Source organism: Balaenoptera borealis, assembly GCF_965194805.1.
Source record: "Balaenoptera borealis genome assembly, chromosome: 8".
Taxonomy (NCBI): domain Eukaryota; kingdom Metazoa; phylum Chordata; class Mammalia; order Artiodactyla; family Balaenopteridae; genus Balaenoptera; species Balaenoptera borealis.
In genome coordinates, this window is record NC_138865.1 from 57,344,289 (window position 1) to 57,362,234 (window position 17,946).

The following is a 17,946-nucleotide window of genomic DNA, read 5'->3' on the forward strand; positions in this document are numbered from 1 at the left end:
CTAGAATAATCTATAAATATATTGAATCACTATGTTGTACACCTAAAACTAATATAATATTGTAAATCAACTCTATTTCAATAAAAAAATAACTCAGAACTGAGTCCTAGTGTCAATAGGAGACAGTGTGATACACACATACAATGGAATAGTACACAGCCAGTGAAAAGTAAGACAAAGATAAGATATAACTATAGGTACTGATAGAGGTTAAAGAACAATAATGTATAATATGATCCTCCTACATAAAAATACATGTTTCTATATATATAAAAATTCTGAAAGACTCAACAAAACTCTTAATAGTGTCTATCTCTGAGATGAGAGATGGAGAATTAGAAATTTCACTCTCTCCACTAAATACATTTCTAGGTTAAATTAATTTTTATGGCAGTGAATTACTTTTGTAATAAATTTTTTTCCATTTTGGAAAAAAAGGTTTTTGTTTTTTTCCTTTTTTGAATTACTTATAGCCCATAGTATACCTGGAGGGTCTGAATATGTCTTACATATCTTTTATCCCCTATGGCATGTAGCACACTGTCTCACATGTCAAGTTTCCTTAAGTTGGGATATTTTCATTGGTTGTACAACACTTGACACAGGAGATTAAATTTAAAAGCCCTGCTCTCTGGCATTCCCTCGATTATATTATGGATGTTCCTGACACCTAAACACACACGTAATTCACCACCACCTTTACATACCTGGGTGGAAACTAAATAAGGCAAAGAATGCATAACCATCCTTCAAAGGGAAAACCTTTTCATCAGATTTGGAGAGAAGAGCTAGACCACTCAGATATATAAAATAAGGAGGGAAAAAAATGAGGACAAATTTGATTGATTCTTACTCAATCCCAGCTTTCTCTTGGTTTTAAGGTTTTAAAATATTTTCTCTGAGAAATACCGAATTATAACCAGAGTCAAAATCCAACACCAAGATAGGGGAAACTATGTTCAAAGTGCCACTGAAAAATGAGAATGTATAGGTCCTTATATTTACCTCTCCCTGGTTGTTTGTTTGTTGGGAGCTTGTGTAAATAATTTAAACTGCTGAGTTGTATTTTTGAATCTCAGTCATGTGAAAAGGTATGAAGCACCGGCAGCCGGAGCATCTCGCCAGAGGACCTTCTATGGGACAGAAAACAGGGTGCCAAGTACCCTTTCAGCAAACAGTAGTTGTGACTGTAGGCTTCTTTAGAGACCCAGAGGGACATACCTAAGAAGTAGAGCTTCAAAAACAGAAATGTCTGGTATATTGAGAAAGAAAACTAGGCTCCATAACTACCCACAGATAATAGCAAAGTAGTCTCAATGGCTAAACGAGGATATCAGTGTGTGGTGTCACTTCCAAAAACAGTTCCCCATCCCAAAAGATACTTTTTTTTTTAATTTATTATTTTTTCTAATTAATTTATTTATTTGTTTTCACGTTTGGCTGTATTGGGTTGCTGGCGCGGGCTTTCTCTAGTTGTGGCGAGGTGGGGCTTCTCTTGTTGCAGAGCACGGGCTCTAGGCGTGAGAGCTTTAGTAGTTGTGGCTCGGGGGCTCTAGAGTGCGGGCTCAGTAGTTGTGGCACACGGGCTTAGTTGCTCCACGGCATGTGGGATCTTCCTGGACCAGGGCTCGAACCTGTGTCCCCTGCATTGGCAGGCGGATTCTTAACCACTGCACCACTAGGGAAGCCCCCCAAAAGATACTTTTAAATGTTAGTTCTACCTCCACCACACTAGTCCTTGAGAGATTTAAGTTCACCAAAATCGCTTTGTGGAATTGTGATCTGTGGGGAGACAATACTTTAATATTCTCATCCATTAGTCAAAAAGGCTTTATTGATGCCAACTCTATGCCTGTAGGAGAGAAGAGAAGGTACTCTATGTCTGTAGGATGTAGCACAAAGAAGAAGAAGGTGAGAAATTCTGCCATCAAGGAACTGAGACAAACATGGAAGAGTGCATAATGATGAAGTTTGGTAGGATGTAATGTTATGCAAGGTTTCAGAGGATTAGTTCATCAGGAAGTTATTATGAGCCCTCTATGAGCCCTACAAATGCTGGGAATCACATGGGATACCAAAGAAATATGAGATAAGACTCAGATGCTGTTCTTCAGAACCTTAACATCTCCTTGGGGAGTGTAAGACTTTTAATGGGAATCAACATGAGAACCACAGTATAGCATAAAATACTAAATTATGTGGTACAAAGATAAGTGATAAACTGAGGGTTAAAAAAGTAGTTGAAGATGTCAATTCAATTCAATTCACTTCAATTCAACATTTTGGGAACTCCTTATTATGTAACAGGCATTAGGTAGACCCTTTGGAGATGAGAATAATAGGACAATTTGGGACAAAATGACTTCCTCCCCCAGAAGAACCTATAGTTTAATAGGCAAGACAAGACATATAAATATAACACAATTAGTTCCAGATGCCACCAATTGGACTCAGCTTCTGGGCCCTACACCATCAGTCCAATCAAAGACTGGTACTGAGTTACAAATCAGTTAGAAAGATTTTGGCAGCAAAAAGTAAAAAATACAAGGAAAAGAACAAGAAAGAGGAAGACAAGAAGAAGCAGAGAAAAGAAAAAGGAGAAGGGAAGGAAAGACCTTGAATCAGATGGTTTAAACCATGAGAAATTTGCTATTCACATAACTTCAAGTCCAGATGTAGGAGGATCCCAGGCTGAGGTTACTCTCAACTCTCTGCCCAGGTGTCCTCATTCCTGGCTTCTGCCTAAAGCTAGTGCCACGTGGACAACAGGATGGCTGCAGCAACTCCAGGCATCACTTCCAGATATGACACCAAGGAGAAAACAAGGGACAGTGTGTTTAGAGGTGTCTCTTCCAGAGCCTCCACACTCCCCTGCACTGGCCAAAACCAGTGTGGCTGTGGAACCATGGCCACTAGAGTCACCTACCATGAGCTGGGCCCTGCGTGAGGTGCTATGAACAAGATGAAGTTTCTGTCCTCAAAAATCTCATTCACAAAGGGGGAAAACAGTTGAATAACCGAATTACAGGACCATGTGCTATCAGAAAATTTAAGAGAGGCATTTGGGAGAGATGAAGAAGGAGAAGATTCACAGAGCAGTAAAGCTACCTGGTGGAAGAGGAGGGAGTTATGGGCAGAGAGAGAAGTAAGTTCTGGGGCTAGAGGTGGATTCCATGAGTGTTGGTCAGATCATGTTCTAGGCACTACCGGGTGTGGTATATTTCTAGTGTTTGGGGAACCTACTGGAAAGTCAATGACAGTCTGATGTCTTAAATGAGTGAATTAATGAACTCAGAGTGTAAAAAGTAGCAGGCAGTTTCAGTCATCTGGTGGGATAGGTAGGGGTCTTTCATGCTGTGCTAAGGAGTTTGAATTTTATTTTGAAGACCATGGGAAGCCACTGAATGTTTTAAGTACAGGAATGGCATGACCAAAGTTTGCTTTTGTAAAAGATCATTTTTGCTGTAGTATGGTGAAGGAAAGACTGGGGGCAGCTAGAATGGTTAGCAAGAATCTGCACAATAATAAAGGCCAGAGATGATTAGAGACTAGTCACCACCACCTGTGAGTCTACCACACAGAAACTCCTGGATCTCCCTTCTCGTTCCATCCATTTGGCAGAAACATCTGCGGACAGGGAATTTTTGCCTTCATTTCCTGAGCTCAACAGGACTGAAGTTTGAATAAGCAGTCCTTCTATTGGCCTTTGCAATTACTTAGGTGTAGTTTCAATTCTATTTCTACATGACCTACAAGTATCCTCTTAGAAGAGAACCCTCCTGCTAGTTAAAACAGACCAAAAAAACCTGTTCGTTGACCAGCGTCTGGGGCAAGGTATTATATAGACCGGGACTTTTTAAATGACTGTGATCCCTTTCGTATGTCTATGCTGATTGAGCATGGGGTTAGCCAAGAGATTTTCTGCCTCCATAAAGGGCTCTTACCAAATCAGCTCTTCCCTGCCTGCTTCCTGTTACCCCAACAAGCTCACTCCCAGAAACCAATTGCTCTGGGCTGTTATTTCGTCATCTATTTAAAACAAAGGCAGGGAGGGGGGAATCAAAACCTGATTTAGCCTCAGGGAGTGGCTGAGGGTGAAGAGCATCCTGTCTGCTAAGTGCTCTGAGCTTTTCCAAAAGGGCAAAGGAGAAAGCGTATTATTCATGCAAGACAGTGTTTTCCACTCTCCTCATTGGGGAGCCCTCGCTGGGGGAGGGAGGAGTTGGAGCGCGGTCCTCCCGCACCCTCTCTGCACACTGTCTCCCCAAGCCCGGCCTCGGGGAGGCTCCAGGGGGGAATAAATCGCCGGCAGCACAGCTCTGAGAGAAGAGAAGCCGAGTCGCAGGTGTGCAGTAGGCAGTCCTGGAGGAGGCGCCGGCCCTGGGCCAGGCGAAGAGGCTGCCTGCTCCGGGGCCAGCTTCTCTCCAGGGCGCAGACTCTCCCACAGCCGCCGTCTTGCCGGCACATAAGCCCCACCTCCAACCCGGGTCAGAACTTGGGGCCCATTAACAATGAATCACTGGGACTTGAATTCAATTCAGCCAATGCACATTCATCGGGGTAATAATCAGGGTTTTGTTTTGTTTTTTTAATCCATCCTACATATTGGCCTGTTTTTCCTTTTTGCTACAGTCACCACCTGAATAGGATTAGAGAAAGCAAAATACTGCAATTCACTGGAGATCACGTTTCCCTTTCCTCCACCTTTGCCTTTGCCTCCACTTGCTGCTGAAAAACAAACGATCAGAAAGGCTATGGCTGGGGCTCTGGGCCGACCAGGCTCAGCTCCACCTGCTTGTAGGCCCAGGCACTTAGTTATTTACTTAGCCAAAAGAGGGCACTTGGCTTCCAGAAGGCCTGTGCAGGGGCCAGAAGAGTTGACGTTTTTGCCTTGAGGCAGAGACCTCTGAGTGGCAAATGTTCTTGCAGAGAAGTTGTGCTGTGTCGTGTTTTTACAGGGGTGAGCAAAAGGTCTAACGTCCTCAGCTATGCTGATAAGGGGACAACAGTGGGTCCCAAGCACCATGACAAGCAGCCTTCTCTCTCTCTCTCTCTCTCTCACACACACACACACACACACACACACACACACACACACACACACACACACACCCTACCCCCTGCCTTCCTGATTAGGGAGAGGAATTTGATGAACTGTTTTTGTGGGCGCCCCGGAATGATTTGGGGGCATTTCCCAGATTGTTTCTTCCCCGGGACAATTGTTGGATCTGCTCAGAAGGGAGCCTTGATGGGATATTCAATATCATGAATTTGTTGCTTTAAAAATACCAGTGCCCCAGCAAGAGAAGGTCATGTACTTCTTATTGGCACGTGTCCCCAGACATGGTGTTTTCTTTGTCTTGGAGAATCGCTTAGGTTTAATGGGTGTTGCATACAAAGAATGATGGGAATTTGGTGATCATTTTTGAAAAACAGAAAAACAAAAATAAGAGAAATCAAGCAAAACCAGGCCATTCTCAGTGCTGTACAGACCCTGAGAAGCCACTTGGAACAGTTCTTGTCCTCCCTCAGGAAAAGCCTTTGGTGGCACCAGGGAACCTCTGGATGCATTTGGTATCACAGAAACCTTTCTCTAATGCCCAGGTCCTCATCTTCCCTCCATGGACCACATGAGCGATTTCATTCCACCTCTCCCACAGGCCTCCTCTGCTACCCCCTAACCGAACGTATTCCTCTGTCCTGTGAACTCTGGGAAGTGATTTTACTGTGGACATTTCCTGGGTGACCCCACAGAGGTAGGAAGCTCATTCCAGGCTGTTTGGCCCTAGGATGTCCCAGCTGATTCTTATACCTCAATAAGCCACATTCGATCCAAGAAAACAAGGTGATAATTATTGGCTAAATTGAAGAGTGGGGTGTTACCAATGATCACTGTGTTCCTCTCCCCCAAGCAACCTGCTCTGTGGGTGCCACTTTTGGGGCATGTCGGCTGGGGTGGGAGGGCTCCACCCCTACAACTGAGAAGGGACAGAACCCTGATGCATTAAGAGCCCTGGGCATTCCACCCCCAGCCCTAACTTGCCTGGCCTATATGTACTTCAAACAGGAATCTTTTTTTTTTTTTTTAAATCAGGGCTGCTGGCTTTTCAAGGCAATGCTGGGAGCATATGCCTCAGCAAGTTCTGCTTTATCCTCCCAGACCAAGCTCCTTAAGGGAAGGGCCTGGTCATATTCACCTTTGTATTCCCAGCCCATGGCATATCATAAATGTATGTCTGTAAATCATAGTAGTAGCTACCACTTAGTGAGTCCTTTACCTTGTACTAAGTGCTATGTAGATATCATTTCTCACCATTAAGTGGGCTGAATTGAATTTAACTAACGCACGTAGTAGGAATGGCATTGCTTTAAGGTAACTCAGTTGTGGAATCAGAGAGACCTTCATTCAAATCCTGACATTGTCATATGTTAGTCACTTGAAATTTGAAAATAATATCTGCCCTATCTGTTCCATAGAGCTATTGTGAAGGAATGTGAAGAGATACATTTGTAAGCTATTTCTTTGTAAGTTCTAAAGTTCCCTACAAATCTAAAGTTTGCTGCACATCTAAGCTGTTGTAATATCAACATCCAGATCACACAATGGGGCTGCCACAGTTTATGAAGAGGTATGGTAAGAGGAAAAGTCACATTTCCCCCATTGATCTATTATAAATTGTTCCCTCTCATCTAACTCATAATTCCCATTACTGGCATGAGTGATAGCTTGGGCAGCAAAAGAGGTTGTTGCCAAGTTACCATATTAGCTATCTAATGCTGCATAAGAAATTAGCCCCAAATTAGGTGGTTTAACCACAATAAACATGTATCACCTCACATAGTTTGTGTGGGTCAGGAATTTGAAACAGCTTTGCTCCAGGGTTCTCGAGATCTGTGCAGTTCAGATTTTGGCTGGGGCTGAGGTCATCTGAAGGCTTTACTGGCGCTGAAGGATTCACGTTCAAGGTAGTTCACTCACATGTTGCTGGCTGTTGGTAGGAGGCCTCAGTACCACTTCATATGAGCTTCTGCATGAGCTACTTGCATATCCTCAGACATGGTACCTGGCTTCCGCCAGAGCGAGCAGTCCAAAAGAAAGAGCAAGCAGGAAGCCACAGTAACTCTTATGACTCTGGGCTACCAGGTCATAAAGTAGTTAGGGGGAGACATTCATGACTGTGGAACATCCCCTGGGAGAGAAGTTGCCCCGGTCTTGGCTAAAGGCTGACCAGAGGTTTTTATCCCAGAGCAGTTAGTCTTGCTCTCTCTTCTTGTTGAATGGCTTGTTCTTCCTATTGGCAGGGAAGCTCGTAGAATCACTTCTGGTAGATTTGGCTGGTTTGGGGGATGGAGGCGAAATCTTCTTTAAAAGGCATGTATTCTCTTCCTGTCTGTCAGTCCTATTTTCCTTCTGCTTTGCCTACCCTATTATAAAAACCCTCACTCTATAAGTCAAGGAGTCAATGTGGTGATTCTACCAGTTGCTGAGTATATCTACTCAAACTATAAACTACCCTGGTCCTAACAAGGATTGAGCACAGGATTAGAGCAGGGGATCACGAACTCGAAGGCCTCCAGGGGATAGCCAAATGGAGCATAACAGATCTAAGAAACAAATAACAGTGGTAAGCATTGTGGCAGACTAGAAAGCAAATTATGGATAATTTCACACTACAGAAAGAGAAATATCTGGACCTTTCGGGAATTACTGGACATTGATTCAGAACTAATACTCATCAGTAGGGTTCCATAAAACCACCATAACCCATAGATAAAAATAGATGTTTATCAGATTCCATTGATAAATGGAATTTGGGGCTACTTCCATCTCTTAGTGAGCCCACTACACCCACAAACATACACTTTTGTTATTTCCATAGTTCCTGAAAATGTAGTTTGAGTAGATATATACTCAGCAACTAGTAGAATCACCACATTGGCTCCTTGACTTACAGAGTGAGAGGTTTTATAATAGGATAGCCAAAGCAGAAGCACCTGCAGCATTCCCCTCTCTACCAAGATAATGAACTAAGCGTAATATCACATGCCTGGGGGACTAGCACAGCTTTGTAAACCAACAAAAAACTCTAAAGCTATAAAGGTAATGATCTCTATCACATCTCTATTCAACTTGCCTATTTGGCCTCTGAAAAAGACAAACAGGTCTTGGAAAATGATAGTGTATTATTTTAAGTGCTACTAGGTTATGTCTACAATTGAAGCTGCTGTTCTAGATGTTGTTCCTTTACCCTAGGGGTCTGCTATATGGCTATTGATCTGGTGAGTGCATTTTCTCTATTAGAAGAAGTTTGCTTTTACCTGACAGGAAGAACAGTACATATTCACCACCCTGGCCTAGGGACTATGTTAATTCTTTGGCTTTGTGCCATAATTTAGATCAGGGTGATTTTTGATCCTCTTGTTACCCTACAGAACATTATGTTGGATCAAAGTCTGGATGATATCAGGCTAATCAACTAGGTAAGCAGGCAGAAGAATATATCCCACTAAAACACATGTGTGTCATAGTCTGGGAGATACATCCATTGGAAATTCAGGGATCTCAGAGACATTTCTAGAAGCTCATGTCTCCATAATATTACAACATTTCCTCCAAGGTGAAAGAAAAATTGCTGCATCATGCATATATCACCACTAAGAACGAGCAATACCTTTACTGGCTCTCTTTGGGGGCCAATACATACCACATATGGATGTCCTCCTCTGACCCTGTTGCTGAGGAATGCATAAGGTTGCTTTTCCTTTGAGTGGAGTCCAAAGCAGAAGCTGACTCAGGCCACAACACAAGCTATTCTGCCAATAGGTCTTCTGACTAATGAATCTAATGGAGCTTGAAGTGTTGGTGGCTGTTCAGGATGCTCATTGGAACCCATGTCAATCCCTGAAAGAAGATTCACAATGGAGAGTTCAAGCCCTGATAGAATCACCAGAATGCTTCCTCATGTCCCTTCACACCAATCCCCATCCCAACTCCTGGCAACCACTAGTTCTGTCGTTATAGATTTGATTTATCTTTTCTGGAGTCTTATATAAATGGAATCAGGCAGCACGAACTCTTTTGTATCAGAATTTTTTTCATTCAGTGTAATATTTTTGAGATTGTTCCATTCTGTCACACGTATCAGTAGTATCAGTAGTTTGTTTCTTTTTATTAATGAGAAGTTACACACTTGTATGCGCATACCACAATTTCTTTATCCATTAATAAACATTTGAGTTATTTCCAGGTTTTGATTCTTATGAATAAAGCTGCTATAAATATTCTTACAGAGTGTCCATGCGGACATACTTGTTTCTCTTGGGTAGATACCTAAGGAGTGGAATTTGGGGGGCATATGGTTAGTGCATATTTAACTTTACCAACAAACTGTTTTTCAAAGTGATTGTACCATCTTACAATCTCATCAGAAATATAGGAGAGTTCCAGTTGCTGTACATCCTCACCAACATTTGGTATTTTCAATGTTTTAAATTTTAGGTATTCTAATAGCAGTATTTCATTATGGTTTGAATTTTCAGTCCCTGGAGTCTAATGATGTCAAGCATCTTTTGATGGGCTTATTAGCTATTTTTATATCTTTTGTGAAGTACCTGTTCAAATTTTGCCCCTTTTGATTTTCTTATTATTGAGTTGTAGAAGTTCTCTATGTGTTCTGTAAACAAGTCATTTGTCAGATATATGTATTGTGAATACTTTCTCCTAATCTGTGACTTACCTTCTCATTTTCTTAATAGAGTTTCTTGAAGAATAGAAGCTTTGAACTTTGATGAAATTAAATTGTCACATTTTATTTAATGGCTTTCTTTTTGTGTCCTGCCTATGAAACTAATTTTTCAACCAAAGAAGTGAGGCAACAGACGAAGCTTATGGTATCCATGGTGTTACTACAGATCCCATCGCCCAGAGGCAGCCGGTCTCACAGAATGTTAAAATGGACTCGAACACTCAGTTCCAGCTCCAGCTGGGAGATACCATATTCCAAGTTTGGAGTGAGTCCTGCAGGATGTGACACATGCTGTGAACCAGTGACAAATATACAGTGTTGCTTCCATAGCTGGAAAACATGATTCCACTAACCAAAGCACCGAAGTAGGAAAGGAACCTCTAGTATTTCACCCAGTGCTCCACTTTTTAAATGCTTACTTCTCATCCCTAGAACTCTGCTGGTTTAGAGGCTGTAGTACTAAAAAAAATAAATTCTCCCACCAGGGGACACAACCATGTTTCCAGTGAATTGGATGTAGAGATTGTCACCTCGAATCTTAGGCTCCTCACTCCACTGGACACTGTTGTTTACTTCATGTAAGCCTGCCCTTCAACCCTGACCCTGGACTTACCCAGTTCAGAGATGTACATTCTCTAGCTGATCAATATCTCCTGCAAAATGACTGAAGAGTTCTCAGAGTCTTTAATCAGCCAGTTGCTTTGTATCTTCTCCCTTTTGCTGCAAGTATAATTTTTTTTTTAAAGAAAAGCACTTAAAATTTCAAAAACAGTTGAGCTTACCACGAGGGAGGGAATTTTTTAGATTATATGCATATTTAATTAGTTATGGCATCATGTTATATGAATAGACTAACACATTGCCTATTTTGTTCATTGGTATCAATTATTTTTATGATGAACCTACTGGGAGCCATTTTGCCCTAGCAGATGAATGGGGCTATAAGGGAGTCAGACACAGGATGGGTATGTTTCAATGGAGAGAGGGGTTTGGAAAGTCTAGTGCATGCAGCACCACTGTTAGTAGGAGAGGGAAAAGCCTTGCTGTGGGGAAGAAAAGGGTTCCCGTGTATACCCTAATGTGGGCACGCTGGGGCTTAGAGAGGAGATACTCACAAGGAGACATGGGAAGGAAGTAAAATCAAACTTCACTTGTCCAAAATACCTAGCCCCACCACTACGGAACAGTGTAATCTACTAGAAACTCCACAGATACCTTAGTTCGGAAAGAAAATCCTTGTCCAAACTCTTGCGCTAGATCTTCAAGGAAAGTTCACAGTGCCAACACTGCCTGCAACTAGACCCTATTTTTCTCATCTGCAAAATGGGGAAATTAAAAATGGATGAGGACACCTATTCTGTTTCCTAGTCTCTTGAGTTTAATACGATATCTAATTGGGCCCTTTGATCATCTCAAGCAATGGTGCGTAAGGTATTTAAATTTATGAGACCGTCTCTTTTGAAGAAGTGGAAACGAAACATATTCTCAACGATTAATCTTTACATTTTCCAATGAGTGCACTTAAAAAAACAAAGTATCCTAGTGCCCAGACTAGGGGCTAAACTTGGATTTTAGTCTTAGCTCTGCCACTAACTTGTTCTGTGACCATAACCAAGTCACTTCCATCCCGAGGGATGTTATTTTGTCTACAGCATTACAGGATGAGATATCACTCACCCAGGTCCCTCCAGCTCAGGATTCAGTGATGTGGGACCTTCTGCCATAACTTGTTTCAGCCCTCACAGTGATTTGTCCCTGGGTGTCTTGTCTCAGAGTTTGGAAGTTGTGAATAGCTTCTCCTGGTCATTTGCTGTAGAGGAAAGGAAAGGCACCAAGTATGGAAATATCAATTGTGAACATTGTTATTTCGACAAAATTAGTCTTTGATGTATTCTCACTCTCTACCCACTGAACCTCACAGCCTAGTCTCAGCTCCCCCAACCCAAGCTTTTCCCCCCAAGTTCGGGGACTCTCACATGGTATTTAGGGTAACCTGGCAAGCGGGCTGCATGGAATGAAAGAGTCTCAAGGACACAGTGAGGTTTGAGTCTTCAAGAAGATCAAGAAAATGCTTCAATAGTGATCAGAGTAGCAAGTACTAACAAGTTTTTTTTTTTTTCATTTATGCTTAGGACTATCAATGTTTTATTATTGGTAAAATTTAATTCAGCAAAATCATTTATTTATTTATTTTAAATTTTTATTTATTTATTTATTTATGGCTGTGTTGGGTCTTCGTTTCTGTGCGAGGGCTTTCTCTAGTTGCGGCAAGCGGGGGCCACTCTTCATCGCGGTGCGCGGGCCTCTCACTGTCGCGGCCTCTCTTGTTGCGGAGCACAGGCTCCAGACGCACAGGCTCAGTAGTTGTGGCTCACGGGCCTAGTTGCTCCGCGGCATGTGGGATCTTCCCAGACCAGGGCTCGAACCCGTGTCCCCCGCATTGGCAGGCAGACTCTCAACCACAGCGCCACCAGGGAAGCCCAAATCATTTATTTTAAAGTAAGTTAACCTGACATACATATTTTACATGTTTTGTACACCATCTGCATGTCTTGTGGGATGGGTATTTATTCATACCAAGTATATTCAGACCTCTGATGCCAAATTCTTGGAATAAGTCTTATTTCGTTCATCCTAGTCCCTGGAATCTTGTTCTCCATTTGCTCATTCTAGAATCCATGAACAATCAGTCCCCAAAATACCCCATACAATATTAAGCAATGACTTAGGAAGCAGCACAGGGCACAATATGTTGATATCCATTTTGCAGTCAAGGGAATCAAGGCAAATATGGGTTAGGTAACTTTTTTTTTTTTAGCACACAGAAAATAAAAAATGAAATTCAGGAGCCTCCGATAGCTGCTTGTCAAATGGAAGGCTGCCAATAAATATCTGTGAGTGAATGCAAGAAGGTAGGACAGTGTTTGAGTTATTGTACTGCAGTGCCTGCCAAAGAGCAACACAAATGCTGAGACCAGGTGGCAGGTGCCAAGCTCAACCGACTCCAAGCACCATTCTATGACACTGACATCAGGTGAACAGTTTCTTGTCTTATTTACTGTTTTTGAAGCAACTTTCAAAGTCTGTAAATTTTCAGCCCAATTTCTTCCAGCTTCTGAAACGACAGAGTACTTTGTGATTGAAGTTTATACAGATGACCCTGAGCTTTCCATTCATTTGTAAATCAAAATGTGTTTTTGCATTTTTATGTATGGCATACGATATTTTACATTATGTATTTTATATTAAAAGAAAATTTTATCATCATAGCTATTAAATTTTATGAAAAGTATATTGAAATGCATGGCATATGCTATATTCTAATGAAATGTATTATTTCGTAATAGCTCCTTCTATATGCCAGGCCCTATCCTGGTACTTAGTCTCCAAAGATAGTTAAGAAACAGGTTGTAGACCTTGAGAAACTTACAACCATGTGGAAGAGATGGAAATGCTTAAAAAAATTTTTTTTTGTTAAAATGCAAAGAGAAAGTCTTTGTCTATAAGAAATGCTTTCTAAAATATTTAGCATCATGTCTGCAAGTTACTGTCAAACAATCCAGCAAAAATATATGTATACTGTGTATAGGTATAAATACATGTGTATATTTATATGTATATATGTGATACATGTAATATTAATATATATATACACACATTTAGAGAGACAACAATAAAGCAAATATGGGAAAATATTAGCATGTGGGGAATCTGGGTGAAGGATATATAGCATGCATTCTCCATGAGGCAATATTGTACTCAATGAAATGGAAATTGTTCCTGGGGGCAAAGAAACTCACTCTTTTTCCATGTAAAGCTCATATATACAGAGTTCACAAGTATATTTACAGTAAATCTGTGGTATTAAAATTTCACAGCAGAAGCCAATCAGGAAAAAAAAATCTAGAAAGGGCTGGGGAGGTGGGGGGCAATAATGAGAAAAAGGTTGAGAAACATTGGAATACAGGAAATCTTTATCCTCTTTTTGCAATTTTTCTATAAGTCTGAAATTATTTCAGAACAAAAAGTGTAAACATTGCCACATGCCAGTACTGGGAGAGTTATGAGAGCTCAGATGAGGCTGCCCCAATTCTGCAGGGCTGGTGAGGGCAGTTCTGGGTCAGGTGACAGGGGAAGTCCCCACCAGAAAGGTGACATTTGCCCCAAGTCTTGAAGGAGAATCATGAGTGTGCTGGGTAGATAAGGACATGGCCTAATCCCAACAAACCTCAGAGGAAGATTAAATTCTATATTATTTAGTTGTATTGTTTAGCATATTTTACCATATTTTAATGAAACACAAATTGATAAGGCAAGTCCTTTCTAAAGGATGACTCACAATTAAATAACAATCCTTTGTTAGGCAGAAGCTCCAACTACTAAACTTTCTAAAGAAATGGGAGTTTGAGGGAAAACCTCTTTCCTCTAGGATTCACTCTTTTCCCAAACTTTCAGTCTCCGAGGGAATGTTTCTCAATCCATAATTTATGGACTTAGGAAACCCTTTGGGATTTCGGACAGGGAATGTGCCATCCTGTGAAATTTGCCTTTAGCTCTGATGTTGCATTGGGTCAGGAGGCTTAAGAGAGGCAGAGGGTGGCTTTCACATTCCAGAGCAGCAAACCCTGCCTTGCTGTCAGCTGGAAATCTGACACTGAGCTGTGGAAATGCACAGAGTCAGAAATCATGCTGTGAGAAGAGGCACAGAAAGGGGCAAATGCTGGAAAAGTTGTACTTTTCTCCCCATGACAGTTGCCTTTTGTTTGGACAAATAATTTGAGGAGAGAACAAAAAAGCAGCTGTTTGCTTAACGCCAAGCCACAAAAACATGGAGCCTTTCTGGCTCCAGCCAGGAGAAAATTCCTTGTCCTAGGCATTCCTGATGATTCGCCTTCTGGTGCTGCAGACTGAGGTGACACAGAAAGCACTCACTGTCCCCAGAGCCCCTTTCACTGGTCAGAGGCCACCTCACTCATTCATAACTCAGTAGGACAGGAGACCAGGGAGGCAGAGATCTCAATGCCAGGTCAGGCTAAGCCAGAGGGTGGCTGTGATGGGGAAAGGTGACCTGAAAGCAAGTCATTAATGCATCTGGATGCCCTGCCTGCTAGTTGCTTGTTTTCTTGGCCAGAACAATCTGTAAAAAGAGCCCAAAACCTTGTGCTCAAAGGTTTTGGAGTTTGTAACATATACAGACTCATACACACGTACACACATGCCCAGAAACACACAAACTGCTTGTGATACATACATTTGGTGCCAACATAAACAGGATCTTGGCCAAAACCCGTGTTGGTTAGCAACTGGCCAATGAAGTGTTTAAAGTTAGAGGCCAACAGAAAAACCCAAACAGTGGTGTTTTTCCTAAACTCGAAGTCACCAGTCAGTATTGCTTTTCCTTTGCAGAATGGTTTTCTAATATCTTCACTCAGGAAAGATCCTGTCTGCAAGGAGGCCCGTGATGGGTTTAGCTATTAGGTGAGTTCATTACCGTAAATCCATCCAAGGCGAGTTCCAATAACAATTACAAGGCCATCGAGCCATGAAACTCAAGGGCCGCTTTGAATTTGTGACCAGTGCCGGTGAGAGGGAGGAGGGAGGTGCTGGGCTTCTAGAAGGACTAGAGGCCCCAAAGTTTATGGAAGGACTGAGGCCCCAAAGAAGGAAGGAGCAGCTTGCTGGGCCAGCCAACTGACACCTGGAAGAGCAGGCTGGGGAGGAAGCATATGATGTTCCCGCAAACCCTCAGAGTTCACCCCTAGCACCACGTAGATAAGCACATCATCCTAGGGACACATCCACATACTAGAGATCACTCTTCCCCACAATCTCCTACCTTCAGGTGTCAAATGCCCTTTCTACCCCCTAATAAAGTCTGTTCCCAGGGACGGACTGATGACCATTATTTACTAGTTAGACTGATTATACTTAAGTCACTGTTACCAGGTCACAGGATATGTTGCACTTGAAGTCTATGGCCCAACAGCTTTGACTTCTGCTAGAAGAATTAGAGTCCTTGATCTGCAAATGGGAGAGGATTTGGTAGGGATGAGGAGTGGCAGGCTTTCTCAAAAGCTATGCCCACTGCATGCATGTTCTTCCCTCTCAGCCTAATTCCCCATTCCTAAGTAGGTCATATCCTGACGAGATGGTCTCTTGGTAACACACACCTCTCCTTAGTCCTTACTGAAGTGAAGACTCATGTCTATGCTGGACCACCATTCTCTCCCAAGTGCCTAGCCCAGTGCCTGGCATATAACACATTTCAACAAATATTTGTTGAATGAATAAATCCACGAATGATTAAATGAAGGTGTGGATGGATGGATGGATGGATGGGTAGATGGGTGGATGAATGGATAGATGGATGATGGGTGGATAGATGGATGATGGGTCCATAGATGAATGATGACTAATGGGTGATGGAATTCCAATACAGCTCCATCTGGGTCCTGTCCGTCTTCCTATGATCCTGTCTCCCTGAGAACTCCCTTGCTTTCATGCAAGCTTAAAGAAATCCAGTCAATAGGTGATAGTGTTACTGGACGCTCATGATGAATTACTGCAGTAGCAACTGAGAAAGGCCAAGAGAGCAACCAAAGAGGAGGGCTGGGAAGATAAAAGGCAGAGAGGGGGAAATAGGTTGAGAGGTGCACAATAAAACAGACCACGGGCAGCTGGAGGAGAAAGGCGGAAGCTTTAGGGACCTGAAGGAAAAACAGAAGGAAGAAAGGTGCTGAGACTAGCCATGGGGAGAGAGATGTAGCTGAGAGGGGCGAGCCATGGAAAAAGAATTTGTATTATCAGGAAAACAAAAACAACAGGGGCTTCTCTAATAGGACTGTAGGGAGGTGAAAGTGGGAGGCTGGTAAGAGAGGAGAGGAATCTTAACCAGAAAAATGTAAGTAGCAGAGAAAGAGAGAAACAAGACGAGAGAAAAATTCTGGCCCTGAAAGCTACAGAAGGGGTGCCCGGCCTGAGACAGCCAAAGCCACAGCCACCCTGCCAAGGGAGGAAAACTTAGGAGACCCGCCCAACCAGAATCCTGAAGTCTCAGACTTTTTCCACCTTATGAGCTGTAAATTGATCTATTCAGTTAGAGAAACCTGGTTTTTATTGAGTAATTTCCTCTGAACGACCTCCAGTTTTGAAAATGTCCCCAAAGTTCTCTGACTCCCACCTCCCCCGCCGGGTCCCTGCGTCAATGCCCATAAATCACGGGAGGCAGGCCCCCCTTGCTGCTCGTCAGGTTCCCTGGCTAATCCTGACATGGCACTGGGTCCTGCTTGGGGCAGAGACCTCGGATCTGTTTGTTCTGCCGGCCAGGTCCCAGCATGCCCCTCGCTGAGCTCACATGCAGGCAGCAGCTCAGGAGCCCCCAGCCACAGAAGGGAGCTCTAACTGGTCCTAAGCCACGTCCTCCGCCTGGCCTCGATATCAAGGAAATCTCTCCATTTTTCTTCTTAGCCCTCAAATGTGGCCTCTTGCAGATGCACACAAGGGGCTCTTTATGGGAAGCATTGCCCATCACTTGCTTTTACATTGCATCTTTTATGCCAGTATCCCTCAAAGCATTTTCACAGACAAGTGTCATTGTCTCCCCCTTACAGATGGCACAGAGAGGAAAGCACAGAAAGTTAAGTGGTTCAACGAAGGTCACTCGAAAAGTCAGAGCAGAGGTGGGAAGAGAACTCAGAGCTCCCTGCTCCCAGGCCTATCACCTGCCACTCCCAGGCCTAGATGGGAACAGCCAGCCTCTAAGAGGGTCCTTCCCACACTTCCAGTGGCAGCATGCAACCTCCCCATCTTTGCTACTAAAGTTCAGAACTGAAACCCCGTCTTCCTAACCAGAACTGCACAGATCTTTGGATGGAAGGGGCCATCTTGCAAAATCAACTGAAGGTCAATGGACTTGCCAAGACCCAGTAGGGTGGGAGGGGGGCCTGAAAGCCCCCTCAGGAGGTGAGATGCAGGCGTCAGGCTCAAAAAGCAATTGCGTTACCTGTGTGGCTAAGGTTTTACTGCCTGTTCAATCTGAAAGTTAGCAAAGTAGTAATCAATGAAAAGGAAATATAATTGAGAAGATTAAAAGCCGAGGGTGGGTATGGACTGGGGAGGGAAGTGATTGCTAAAGAGGTCCATTTGTATAATTCAAAGGTCGATGCCTCTCATTAAACTCACACCTCCAGACACTCAGGGG

General features: G+C 42.9%; 1 long non-coding RNA gene across 1 annotated transcript in view; it reads right to left on the reverse strand.

The window, feature by feature from the left end:
* LOC309633180 overlaps nt 1-17,946 on the reverse strand; it is an 89,621-nt gene that overhangs the window by 3,502 nt on the left and 68,173 nt on the right. The window contains exon 4 of the long non-coding RNA XR_014247361.1: nt 8,706-11,556. This is a non-coding gene — a long non-coding RNA (uncharacterized lncRNA). The remainder of the gene's footprint in view (nt 1-8,705; nt 11,557-17,946) is intronic.